This window comes from Eurosta solidaginis, chromosome 1 (genome assembly GCF_040869045.1).
Source record: "Eurosta solidaginis isolate ZX-2024a chromosome 1, ASM4086904v1, whole genome shotgun sequence".
Lineage (NCBI taxonomy): Eukaryota > Metazoa > Arthropoda > Insecta > Diptera > Tephritidae > Eurosta > Eurosta solidaginis.
In genome coordinates, this window is record NC_090319.1 from 220,345,716 (window position 1) to 220,358,187 (window position 12,472).

Here is a 12,472-nt window from a genome sequence, read left to right on the forward strand (position 1 = left end):
GAGTTTGAGAAGGAAGTAGAAGAGGGCGAAGGGAAACCAGTTAAACTACCAACACCGACACTAAACATCACCCCAACACAACCGACCAAGTCAGTAACCGTCATCCAAGTACAAAATTCCCTCTCGCATGCGCATGAGAGAGAACACGCGCAACCGAAACGAGACGAAATGAGCACCAGTGAGCTAATGAATACCGTCCGCCACTGGGATCTGAATTTTTCGGGAGAGGAGTCGCTGCACAAATTTCTGGAGAGAATAGAGGAGCTCGCCGAATGTTACCGCATCCCCGTCGACTGGCTCCTCCTAACGCTGCCGGAACTGATGCGTGGCAAAGCACTCCAATGGTATCGCATCCGTAAGCAACAAATCAACCACTGGAGCGATATTCGAAGGGAGGTGAAATTTTTTTTTTTGCCTAAGCGGTATCTTCAACATTTAGAAGAGGCCATCCGAAAATGCAGGCAACAAGGCCGAGAAAAAGCCAAAGGCTACGTCCTCGCATTGGAAGCGCTGATCCGCCAGCAGCCGACAATGTGCAAGGAAAATCACCTCGAGTGAATATACGATGGCCTACGCGTTGAATACCGCCTCTTCGTCAAGCGCAGCGAGTTTAAGACGATCGATGAGCTCCTGGAAATAACGGAGGAATATGAGCTGCTAAAAAGCGAGGAAGCGAAACAGGACAAAGAGGCGATCCACAGCCTGTATCATTTTCAATAGGAGTACGATAGCAAGGAGTGCTGCTGGCGCTGCAAGGAACGTGGACACCGCCGCTTCCAATGCAGGGGCCGCTGGAGAATGTTCTGCTCCAGGTGTGGACAAGACAACATCCTCTCCAGGGACTGCCTATGCCCTTCGACCAACCAATCCACCGACAACAACACATCCAGGATGCCGTCAAGTTATGTGAGAGGAAGCCGCCAAGCATTATTTGTGCGGCCACAGAAGCCTATTGAACCACCAGCCTACGATCCCGCTGCCGAAATGCAAGTAGATGACCGTTTCTATATACCGATAACCATCGAGGGCATGAGCGTGCGCGTGCTAGTGGACACCGGCGCCACCCTTTCATACGTCGATGAGTCAATACGAAATCACCTGGAGAGAAGCAACGTCAAACCACGTCTTAACAGGCGGAGCGTCCAATTTGCAGACCAGACGTGTGCCTATAGTTCGAATTCCTACACAGCAAGGATTACGTACCAAGGACGAACGACCAACACAATTATGTCCGTCATCCCGAACCTGGCAGAACGGATGATCTTAGGAATGGACTTTTTACGGGAAAGGGGAATCACCCTCACGCTAGATGGCCAGCCGTTAGAAGCCACTTTGACCAGGAGATCAGTCGAGTTAGACACACTATGTGCAATGACCAGCCGGGATCTCTCCAGTTTTTTCGCCTCGCGAAACCTGGCATTATCACCGACTAAATCTTCCGCGACCTTATTTACAACATGGACGCCCCAAATGTCGACCATTTTGAACATCCACGTCGATGGCACTACGCTACCGACAGTCCTACACCCCAAAATCTTGGGTGTGACGTTTGATCAGGATCTACATTTTGGTGAGCACGCAGCCGCAATTGTTCCGAGAATTCAGAGCCGTAACAAAATCCTCAAATCCCTCGCTGGCAGTACTTGGGGAAAAGATAAAGAAACGCTCATGACTACATGCAAAGCAATTAGCCAGCCGATTACGTGCTACGCGTCACCCATATGGTCGCCAAGCTTAAAAATCACCCACTGGAAGAAACTACAGGCCTGCCAAAATACTGCTCTCAGAATCGCCACGCGCTGTCTTCTTATGTCCCCAGAACACCATCTGCATAATGAGGCGAGAATACTCCCCATCAGGGAGAGAAATGAGATGCTGACCAAACAGTTCCTGTTGAATACCCAGAAACCTGGGCATCCCAACAGACATCTGACCAGCACCGCCTAGGGGCTTAAGGAATCATCTCCGTAAGCATTTTGAGGAAATACGGCACCTGAGAACCCAGCCGTATAAAGTGAAAAAAACACAAGCAGGTCCTTGGTGAACTCCATAAACAGGCGTCGGACTTTTATGCCGGGAATTGCCCGGTGAATCCAGTACTTAACGAAAATTATCCAAAACTTGCGGAAGAGGAACGCATACTCCCCAGGGAAACGCGTGTCACTCTTGCTCAACTTCGTTCTGGATACTGTAACAGGTTAAACTCTTACCTATCCAGAATCAACCCCGACATACAAAATGTATGCCCCGCTGCAATGTGTCCCCACATGACACCAACCATCTCTTCAATTGTAATGTGGAACCAACGCCTCTAACACCCCTTTCCTTATGGTCCACCCCTGTTGAAACGGCAATTTTCCTTGGACTCCCATTAGAGGATATTGATGACAATTTGTGATCGGTCGCGGCTATTACAACAACAACAACAACCCGCCGGGAACACGTGAGCAATGGCCAAAATTCGGAGCAGGAAACTTTTTCAGCGCACCACCAGAAGCGATTGAGTAAACCCGTTAGCCCAATTACCGGAGAAGAACATTCGACCATCCGTAAACATAACCGACCGCTGAAGCAATGATTCTACCCCCGTTACCCGGCTATACAAAAATACAACCCCAATAAAGAGTACCGAAAAAGAGCGCCGAACATGATATTCAATACGCTCTCCCGCCGCCCGTTACAAAACACCGACACACCGACACAAAAACCAGACATATTTTACACAATAAAAAGCGACAGCGAAGGGCCCGGTGAGATTATTGGCAACCATGCAATATCCGCAGCCATGTGAAATAGTAACCGCCTACTTCGTGCCACCACTACAACGTTCCAAGCAAAGAAGCAATTACCTCCTCGCCATGATCTACAAATTCTACAAGTGGGTGGAGTTAATCCCGGCGCGCCAAGCAAAAACGGCAAGCGTGCTGAAAGCGCTACAAGAAAAGGTCATATACTTACTTGGTTGTCCGAAAACCTTCCTCGCCGACAATGGGAAGCAGTTCGGCGGAAAAGCGTTACCACCGTTCCTGAGTGACCACCGCAAATGGGATTGGAGATTCCACAAATGGCACTTGCAATAACCATGGGCAGAAAAGAGGGTGCAAAAGCATCTGGAGCAGGAATAAACTTCGGCGAAATAAAACGACGTCAGAGCATGCACACGGAGGGAGCAGTACCAGTCGCCAACCAACCGAGCAAAATCACAAAGGGGACCAATTTTTTTCGGGCCACATTTTACCGAATACCTGACCGCCATGATGAAATCACAACCCGAGGAAGATGGCAACGAAGAAGAAGAATATTATGTATCAAAATGAGTTGTATGAAATATACTCTGTTAGTTTTAAGAACAATGAAATGTAATTATTCTTACGTTATACAAATGAATTAAAAACCTAAACTCTTTTAGATATAAGTGGAATGACTCTGTATATTTTTGAGAAAAAAAAGAAAAAAATAATTAATAAAGTGCTTCGCCCACATGCACACTGGCATAAGACCTAGGCCATGCCTGGAGATCCATCTTTCCCCACCGCAGCTTTCCGTCAACTGAAGTGGGAGGGGGACTTTAACGTAGCGTTACATTAACGTAACCCCCTTGTATTTCCTTATTCACTTAAACCTGAACCTCCCTGTACTTATTTTTCTATAGCATAGCCAACAAGTACTTGTAGTTATTCTTTTATAGCATAGTCAACAACCACTGATAACAAGCCAATGAAAATCACAATAATCAGTTTGCGGCACCACCCATATAAACACCGAATTTATATTTTTGCAATTCAGTCCTCGCAGGTGAGCCAGCGGGAGTGGATGTCTTTTTAAAGACATACTTTTCCCTCCTGCTAGCTAGCTGAGTGGAAGGGGCGCCTTCATGGCACGGGTCACCCTTCACTTAGGTAAGGACGACGGGGAGGATGCTGTGTGCTACTTTGCCCCCCGCGGCCTCCTAGGTGTTGAGTGGCCCGACGCCTTCATAGCCATTTAACCCCTTCCCCTCAGTTCTAGCTTAGGCTGGCTGAGTGGAAGGGGCGCTGTCATAGCGCGGGTTCCCTTCACTTGGGTAAGGACGACGGGGAGGATGCCTTGTGCTACTTTGCCCCCCGCGGCCTCCTAGGTGTTGTGCGACCCGATGCCTTAATGACCATACAACCCCTCCCCCTCAGTCCTAGCTTCGGCTGGCTGAGTGGCAGTGGCGCCGTCATGGCGCGGGTCACCCTTCACTTAGGTAAGGACGACGGGGAGGATGCCTTGTGCTACTTTGCCCCCGCGCCCTCCTAGGCGTTGAGCGGCCCGACGCCTTCATGACCATTCCACCCCTTCCCCTCAGCACTGGTTTCGGCCGTGAGCCGATGCGTGTGCACAGGAGCTACGGCTGTGTCGTTAAGGTGCACTTCCCCTCCGCCCACGGGTCGACCCACGGTGTATCGGCTGGTACAACCCCGCCCCTTACGCACCTTTTACTAGTGTGCATGTATGGAGGCGGGGATGTCTAGCGGTGAAACCAGAACTAACGAGTCCTCGCAGTCTCCTCCCCAGGTGACCGACCGGCCTACTGTCGATTCTGCCGAAGACTGCCGATCAATCCGATCCCGCCGATTCCGTCAACCGACCCCGCCCGGAACGAGCCGCCGCTGTCCAGGTAAACCCCATTGCCAGCCTACTTCCCCTCACACCACGCTCTGGTACGCGCTCCGTAGCCCACCGCCGCTGCTACGACGACCGTTGGCCGCCTGCCATCCTACCGCCGCTAAGCCGCTGCACCCGTAACGCCGCTGCTGCGACGATCGTTGGTCGTTCGCCGTCCTACCGCCGTTAAGCTGCTGCATCCGTCACGCCGCTGCTACGACGGCCGTTGGCCGTCTGCCAGTCCACCGCCGTTAAGCCGCTGCATCCGTCCCGCCGCTGCTACGACGACCGTTGTTCGTTCGCGTCCTACCGCCGTTAAGCTGCTGCATCCGTAACGCCGCTGCTATGACGACCGTTGGCCGTCTGCCATCCTACCGCCGTTAAGCCGCTGCCACCGTCCCGCCGCTGCTACGACGACCATTGATCGTTCGCCGTCCTACCGCCTTTAAGCTGCTGCATCCGGCACGCCGCTGCTACGACGACCGTTGGCCGTCTGCCACCCTACTGCCGTTAAGCCACGGCATCCGTCTCTCCGCTGCTACGACGATCGTTGGTCGTTCGCCGTCCTACCGCCGTTAAGCTGCTGCATCCGTCACGCCGCTGCTACGACGGCCGTTGGCCGTCTGCAATCCTACCGCCGTTAAGCCGCTGAATCCGTCCCGCCGCTGCTTCGACGACCGTTGGCCGTCTGCCACCCTACCGCCGCTAAGCCGCTGCATCCGTAACGCCGCTGCTACGACGATCGTTGGTCGTTCGCCGTCCTACCGCCGTTAAGCTGCTGCATCCGTCACGCCGCTGCTACGACGGCCCTTGGCCGTCTGCCATCCTAGCGCCGTTGGCCGTCTGCCATCCTACCGCCGTTAAGCCGCTGCTACGACGACCGTTGGCCGTCTGCCATCCTACCGCCGTTAAGCCGCTGCATCCGTCCCGCCGCTGCTACGACGACCGTTGGTCGTTCGCTGTCCTACCGCCGTTAAGCTGCTGCATCCGTCACGCCGCTGCTACGACGACCGTTGGCCGTTTGCCATCCTACCGCCGTTAAGCCGCTGCCTCCGTCACGCCGCTGCTACGACGACCGTTGATCGTTCGCCGTCCTACCGCCGTTAAGCTGCTGCATGCGTCACGCCGCTGCTACGACGACCGTTGGCCGCTTGCCATCCTACCGCTGTTAAGCCGCTGCTTTTATCCCGCCGCTGCTTCCGTACCGCCGTACGAGTCCGTCCGTTACCCGACCGTTCAACCGCCCTACCGAACCTCCTCTACTCCAACTACCGTTAGCCGCTGCTCCGCCCCCTCGCCATCTTGCGACCGAAAGCTGCTGTCCGCTTAATATCTCCAGCCGTGTGTGCGTGTGTTCGTAACACATAAATATCGTGTATTTATTCAGTAGGGGTTTGTGGGACCTTTACTCGACTCTGGATTGACTGAGCGTTACCCCAGACTTAGACAAAACCCACCTCATAAAATTTTCAACTTTATGGCCATTTGGGTGGTCACAAGTTCAATTGACCTTATGTCCGTTAACCTTATGTGACCCCACCATCACATTATTGCATTGTCATCGAGCTTTGATACGTGTGCAAAATTTCAATCAAACTTATGGCCATTCAAAGTGGTAATAAGGCCAATTTATCTTGTGGTCGTTGACCTTATGTCACCACACCATCACATTAATGCATTGTCATCAGTCCTTGATACGTACGCAAAGTTTCAAATTAATCACACTTATAGAAACCGGTGAAAATTAAGATCAAAAATTCCCTTACATATAGGCCAAGCTAATAAAAGCGTGTTTATAAAGGAATGCGTTTTTCGCATTATGTGCAAGGTTTCAAATCTATGGCCATTTGTGGTGGTCATAAGTTCAAATGACCTTATGTCCGTTAACCTTATGTCACCCCCCCCCCCCCCTTCCCCCTCCCATCACATTATTGCATTGTCATGGAGCCTTGATACGTGTACAAAGTTTCAATCAAACTTATGGCCATTCAAAGTGGTAATAAGGCCATTTGACCTTATGGCCTTTGACCTTATGCCACCACACCATCACATTACTGCATTGCCATCGACCCTTGATACGTGTGCAAAGTTTCAACCAAACTTATAGCCATTCAAAGTGGTAATAAGGCCATTTGACCTTATGGCCTTTGACCTTATGCCACCACACCATCACATTACTGCATTGCCATCGAGCCTTGATATGTGTGCAAAGTTTCAATCAAACTTATGGCCATTCAAAGTGGTATTAAGGCCAATTGACCTTACGGCCGTAGACCTTATGTCACCACACCATCACATTAATGCATTGTCATCGGTCCTTGATACGTATGCAAAGTTTCAAATTAATCAGACTTTTAGAAACCGGTGAAAATTAAGCTAAAAGATTCCGTTACATACAGGCCAAGGTAATAAAAGCGTGTTAAAAAGGTTATGCACGTAAGCTTGAACATCCTGAAGAAAATTTCACAACACCGCGCACCTGGTATCTACCACACTTTTTAGTGACGAACCCTAACAAACCAAATAAGTTAAGAATTGTTTTTGACGCTGCCGCTGAAGTTAAAGGTGTTTCGTTAAATCATTGTTTGCTGGAAGGTCCTCAAGAATACAGACCATTGCCATCAATTCTTTTCCATTTCCGTGAAGGAGCGGTGGGCGTTTGCGGTGATATTAAGGAAATGTTTCACCAGGTGTTGGTACGTCCAGAAGACAGACAATCCCAGAAGTTCCTGTGGAGAGATGGTGACCTCGATAAACAACCAGACACGTATGAAATGTGCGTAATGACTTTTGGAGCGGCGTGCCTGCCATGTGTCGCGCATTACGTCAAAATTCGAAACGCCTTGAAACATCGCAATGAAAATCCATGCACAGCCCGTGCAGTTGAAGCCATTTTGGAGTACCATTGCGTTGATGATTTCGTTGACAGTTTTGAAACGACAGAAACAGCTATCGAAGTTTCAAGCCAAGTGAAGTCCATACACATGGATGCCGGTTTCGAGCTCCATAACTTCACGCCTAGCTCATCAGAAGTTCTCGCTGCTTTGGATGGCGTTGACGTCACAAAAATTCTCGAAAAGAAGAAAGGTCTAGCATTAGTAAAGGTGCTGGGTCTGTACTGGCAGCCAAATTTAGACTGTTTCAAATTTAACTTGAAGTTCCACAATGTCAGTGAGATCGTACTTGAAGGTAAGAGACGACCTACCAAGAGCGAACTACTAAGTGTGGTCATGTCAGTTTTTGAGCCACTGGGATTTATCGCGCACTTCATAATTGGCGCACAGCTTCTCATGCGTGAGGCGTGGCGTCAAGAAGCCTGCTGGGACGAGCCGTTGCCCGACTACGTTGCCGAGTTTTGGGAAAGATGGCGCAAGCAACTTTCATCAGTTAACCAATATGCCATTCCTCGCTATTATTTTCATGGAGGTAAGCCTGAAAAATTACAATTGCATATATTTGTGGATGCAAGCGAGAACGCATTTGCTGCTGTTGCCTATTGGAGGTATACAAACGCCCGGGAAGAAGTTGGAGTCAGTTTCATCAGCGCTAAAGCCAAGTGCGCACCATTAAAACCTCTCACGGTGCCGCGACTAGAACTGCAAGCTGCTATATTGGGAACACGACTTATGCAAACAGTGATCGTGGAGCACAGCGTGACCATCGACAAGTGCGTCCCCTGGAGTGACTCCAAAACCGTCATAAATTGGATACGAAGCAAACACCGAAGATACAAACCATTCCTGCAGCATAGGATTTCAGAGATTCTTGCCTCTACTAAAGTATCCAATTGGCAATGGATCCCTACTGCCGATAATGTGGCCGACGAAGCTACACGTACCAACAAAAAAATTAAGTTTTCCACGACAAGCCGTTGGGTTAATGGTCCGATTTTTCTGCGCCAGCCTGAGAATACTTGGCCATCCGAAAACATTTATGTTATTGAACTCGATGAACCAGATGAGGAGATGCGATCGCAATACACTTTAAGCATCATAAGTTGTGACTTCATAAGTTTTAATCGTTTTTCGTCTCTCACCAAGTTGATAAGAACCACAGCCTGGGTAATCCTATTCTCTAAAAGATGTCGACGCCAAGTTCCAATTTTGAGTAACTGCTACGGATTGACTTCCAGTGATCTGGAAACAGCGAAACACCTTCTATGTCGTATCGTCCAAAACGAAGCATTCAATACCGAAATTCAACAAATTCGTGATGGGCAGAGTATATCACACGAAAATTCTCTGGTACAACTGTCACCATATCTAGACGAAAAAGGAATCCTGCGAGTAGATGGGCGTATGATGCTGCCAGTTGGTTGCCAATGGACGTTAGACACACCATAATATTGCCGCCTACACACATATTTACGAAACTGATAATGGTGAATCACCACATGCTTATGGGCCATCAAAACATTGAAGCTACCATATGTTCCGTACGCCGTGTCTAATGGGTACCACGATTGAGAACCCTTCTACGAAGCGTTAAATCCAATTGCCAAGTGTGCCGTCTCCGAAAAACTGCCCCGATCAACCCGCTGATGGGACCACTTCCCATAGACAGATTGACGCCATACGTCACGCCAAAGGAACATAATTTCAACTGTTTCTTGATTGAAGCGGAAAATGTTGTCAATTCCCGCCCTCTCACACACTTTCCTGTAGATGCGAATCAGGAGCAGCCGTTAACGCCAAACGATTTTTTATTGTGATCGGCTAATACCGCACAGACACCATGTGCATCCGGAGTTTCCACTGATACCTTCTCAATGTATCAACAATGGTGTATTGCTCGTCAACTCCGCGACCATTTCTGGAAGCGCTGAATATCCGAGTATCTTCCCACATTGACACGTCGCGTGAAGTGCTGCCAGCGGACGAAACCTCTCAAAAAAGGTGATCTGGTATTTCTATGTGATCCGAACATGCCACGAAGGGAATGGTGCCGTGGTGCAGTGGAGGAAGTATATCCTGGTCACGGTGGTGAGATACGACAAGTCGACGTACGAACGAATACAGGAGTTAAACGGCGAGCTGTGTCTAAGTTGGCCGTTCTGGACGTTTCTTGTAATTAGTGAATCCAGTTGATTCACGGAGGTGGGAATGTTGTTGATGAGATACTTTGTCAAATATTTTTATACTTTGAAATATTTTATAGATCATAAGAACTTAGCATATAATTTCCTTTATTTGAATTTCGTGTCCATATACTGTCATATTTTTTCTACTGCTGATAGTATGTACGAATTTAATTTGGAATGAATCGTTGGTCGTCAGCCGGACAAACCACAGCAGAATAAATCGTTCGTAACTATTCCGTTTTTATACCGATTTTGCCGTTTCATTATTAATTCGGACTTTTAAATGCGTTAAATCTGCTAAATCCGTCCAGCGATTACACTTAAATAGTTCCCTAAATACGAAGTCTTAACGCGGTACGCATCTCAAGGCATCTAGCCTATAGGATGATCAATTTCAGCGAAAATTCTTCGCATCCATAAAAATTTGTTTGAACACAACAACAATTGAACAAAATTCAAAAATTTATAAAATGTTAATCCGATAAAAAAATTCCAAAAGCAGAAAGACTATTTGATTCAACAAGTGAATCATGTATGTGGAGCCAATATTTGACAAAAGCACACAAAAGTTGCTTTCCTCTATCGGGCCCCGCGTTGGGCGCCATTTTTCCTGTTATGATCTTCATTGACTGAGTGTGCGATAGGCACATTCACGGACAAAAGAGCAGCAGTGCTTGTGGCAAGGTGCGATGACCACGGCGTGTGCACTGGCACTTAGGCCCGGAGATTCAGCTTCGTGGGTTCGTCTACATGGTCACCACACAACACTTCTCTCCCCAGCCAATTATCTTACACGATTATTTATTTTGCACACTGGGGGTATTCGACCGAAAAGGAAATATACAAAAAAAAAAAACACTAACGCACTTGCATGCCACACTTCGCCAACACAACACACCCCATGCCTCAACTAACCTCTATGATTGGCAGCCACCTCTGTACCCGCCCTACCATTGGCCTCATGGATCTTATTGAAGCCCCGTTATATTACCACTAACCTCCCATGTCACAAACCAAAGTAAAACAAAATTATATACCAATTATTAGTTATTATTTAAAAATTCAATGCATTATACAAGTTTGTTTAGTTTTAGCCTAGCTGACTTGAACTCAACTCACAAAATCGATTTTGATGTTAACCAAGAGAAAGTAATATGAAAAAAAAATATAAAAAAAAATTACATGGTAGAACAATAATCACAATAACCACTAAAAATGAATATACATATATATGTAAAAAATTATGCTCGCATATCATTACACATACGCAAAAATAAAAAAATTTATTTTACACTAAGATTGTATGTTTGAAGAAAAGGAAACTTCACTTGGTATATTAATATCTATTTATGTATATATTTACATGCATATGTATGTACAGGCATTTCAGTGGATGTATATATGTACGTATGATCAAAACTACAATATTAACAAATTGGTAAATTCACATAGGTATGTGGGGCATTAGGCAATAACAAATAGATTTATATATATATATATAGATAGCTTTTCTACCTAGCTTCGAAGGCCTTCTTGCTTGGAGAGTTGTGTTTTCATTCCTTAAGTAAGAACTAAAATAGTTCCTAAGCCAATTACGAATTATAATGGTTTAAATTGTCGAAAGAAAATGCCTTAATAATATTAGCTAACCGAAAATGTTGGCAACCATGCTTAAAAATATTAAAGTGTAACGGAGAGAACTCAGTTAAAAGGAATATCTATAATGAATGTTGCTTCGAACGAAGTCATACAAAAAAAACTCTCTCTAAGCAATACCATACCAAAAACTATTTAACCGCATCGAGCAAATGTTAACAAATGGTTGCATCGAAAAGTGTCATACAAAATTTGTTAATATTGCACTAGAGTTTTACGCCGATCACTTTATCGGCGGCAGCGGCGTAGGCTCAATTTTATACCGGCGGCGGCGGCGAGTGTGGCGCGCCGGCGTACGCCGGTGTTCTTACTTTAAAAAGCTTGATTTTTCTATTAAAAAAAAAATAATATTTCGGAAAGATCCGGGGTTTTGGCCTCAAAATCTCGCAGACCGTTCAAAAATTTTCATGAGTAGCTCCTTGCGGGGGGATTGTCCCTCGTTCACTTACTCCAGAGAGGCCTCGAACCTAATCCCGGTCTTTGGAATTGGTACGGCTGCGCCTGCTGAAAAGAAATAGAGATACATAAACTAATCACACTTTTGTCTGTATATCACGTGCAAAGCGTAGTTTCACCTAGGGTTAACTCCTAATACTCGTCGCGAACACAATTTCTTTAAATCATTTTTGGCTCCTTGACGGTCACGCACAAAGGCGACTTACGGTTGCTATTAATGGTCTATATACTCATGACACTCGTGGCACGGGGCGCCTCCAGCTTTTTCGGCTGTTTTTAAGAGCTACAATGCGATCCCGACAACCAGTATGGGAAAACTATACCATTTGGGAAGACTATACAACCTTTAAAAACCATCTGTTGCTGCTCTTCCCGTTCCCACCGATGTCCGGCAGGGTGAGCGTGCGTTCTGCAAGGTCATCGCTTCAGCTTCTGCACGCTTCATCCCGGCCGGTAGAATACCTGAAATTCAGCAAGAGAACATGTCTTTGCGAGACAATTCAACCCTACAGATCCCCGTATTAGGAGTCTTAATTTGGATATCATGCGTCTAGTAAATGAACATAAACGTACCAAATGAGCGGAGCATCTAAAGAACTGGAACCTCTCTGCGGGTGTTGGTAAAATGTGGGCAAGCGTTAAATCCTTGTC